The sequence below is a fragment of the Cicer arietinum genome, chromosome 5, assembly GCF_000331145.2.
Source record: "Cicer arietinum cultivar CDC Frontier isolate Library 1 chromosome 5, Cicar.CDCFrontier_v2.0, whole genome shotgun sequence".
Lineage (NCBI taxonomy): Eukaryota > Viridiplantae > Streptophyta > Magnoliopsida > Fabales > Fabaceae > Cicer > Cicer arietinum.
Window position 1 is genome coordinate 38,629,545 of NC_021164.2, and position 2,366 is coordinate 38,631,910.

The following is a 2,366-nucleotide window of genomic DNA, read 5'->3' on the forward strand; positions in this document are numbered from 1 at the left end:
CTTCAAAAGGATCTAAAGGGATGACTAATTTCAGTATGGTACTGAAAGGGGTTCATATGGAAATTAATCCCACCACTTTATGTCAAATACTTGATATACGTGATGAAGGAGCCCACTGCCTATCTGAGACATGGTATTCACAGTGTGTCATCACTAGGACCTCTGTGCTCCAAAACACCCTCATCAAACCTCCTAAACCGTTGGTGGTCTCCAACCTCGTCCCCTTGTGTCGCATCCTTCACAATATATGTGTCCACTCCATCACTCCCCGGGCTGGCAGTTTTGAGAAAGTCACAGAACTGGATCTCATGATTATTCATCACGTGATTACTGGTACTCCTCTTCATTTGGGTCATGTTATTTTTACCTTCATGCTGAATGCTGTTGTATTGGGACGATCTGCTCCCTATGGGGTGATGTTAACAAAAATATTCAAATTTTTCAAAATCCCACTTGAGGATGAACATTCCATCCACTTCAACAACACTTTTTCTATGAAGAACATTAAACAGATGAAGATTCAAAATGATGATCGTCCTGCCTCAAAGAAAAGAAAAACTCGTCCTTCCTCTGTTTCTCAAAACTCTGAAGATGAAACACCTCATCCTCCACCTGAGGATACACCATCACCACTTATTCCAGAACCAACCTCTCCACTGCGTAACTCTCCTGATACTACACCTTCTCCTGCCTCACTTGTCCCCACAACAACTCAGTCTACACCAATCCACAAACTGACTCCCCTTCGTGAAGTCGGTCCTATCCCTGAGGATGCCTCAAAATCAATTTCTCCTCAACATATGGAAGATGGTGAGGAGTTATACTTTGATCTGAATTTATCTTATCCTTCATCTCCTACGGATGTGCCTATGGCTTCTCCTCCCACTGTGCCAGTGGATGAAGATGTGCTCCCACCACCAGATTTTTCGCAACAAATTCCTCCTGCTGCAAACTTTGAAAAAACTGCTCAACCTCACCCTGAGGTTACAGGTGTGTTCAGTTCCCTTGACTCCTTCTTTACTGCCACGACTCATAACCAATCAAAGGACAAGGCTGGGAGCTCTCAGAATAAGAGTTCCAGTGTAAATGATCAGTCTAAAGGCTCAGTTCCTAGCACAAGGATTGGGGACAACAAGAAGCAGATGCAACTCCTCAAATTAATTAGGAAAGACCAGAAAAAAATTCTTCAGCGCTTCACTCACTTTCAGAACTCTTTGGTTCAATTTGGTCTCATTCTTGAATGGGTTACCAAACACTTGGTTCCTACTATTGATCCTGGAGATCATCCTCCTGAGCTACCAGCCCAGCCAACCTCTGATGTTCCATCTCCTTCATCTTCATCAGATGAACCAGCCTCCTCAGATTAAATCTGTTGTTATCTCTTTTTGTTGCTGCCAAATTCAGGGGGAGAATGATTATGTTTTTTGTTTAGTGATTATGTTTTTTTGATTATCCAGTTGCTTTGGGTTCATGCTATTAAAACTGTTTAATTATTGTGTTGCTTATGAACCCATGTTTATGCTTTTGTTGAACAAATCTTTAAATTATTATCTAATTATCATGATGTCATATGTTTGGTTAAAATCATGTTATTTCAACACTTTGGCATACATTTAGGGGGAGTAATGATTTTTAGTTTTAAAAATTATTACACATATAATTGAGGGGGAGCATAAACATTTTATCTTTGTCTTATTTAAAATCATAATCTAAAGAATTTTGTCATCATCAAAAAGGGGGAGATTGTTGAGACAAAATCTCTCAAATGATTTTAATGATAACAAAATTACTTAAGAGATTATGATTGTGGTTAATGACTAACTGTGGTGAATGACTAACATGTGCTCTTGAGTGTATTCATATAAGATAATAGGTTATTAATCATTAAGGCAAAAAGAAGGAAAATATGATTTTGGCCTAAGGATGTAAAACCACGTGATGATGGCTTATGATCAAGAAAACCACGTGAGGATGGCATATGATCAAGAACACCTCGCGAGGATGGGCTGCAAAGTGAAAATCTCTAGATCTGCCCAAGTTATGTCCTCACCAGTAAAATCTCCAGATCTGCCCAAGTTGTGACCTCCTCAATACAAATGCTTTTATTCATTAAAGAAATATATAACTAAGTCAAAGAAATAGTATTTGAAATAAAATTTAGAAGGCCAAAAGGAAAAGGACAAGAATAGCTAGATCTAAATCTGTGAGGATGGCAGAATAGGCTGAGGACGGACCAGCTATGTTGAAAGCAACCCATCAAGCATGTGCAAAGGCTTTAAACAACGTTTTGCTAACAAGGTCGAAGACTTTCTCAATTTTGCGAGAGTGCAAAAAAGTGTCTCTGATAGTGGTGTAGTAGAAGATTT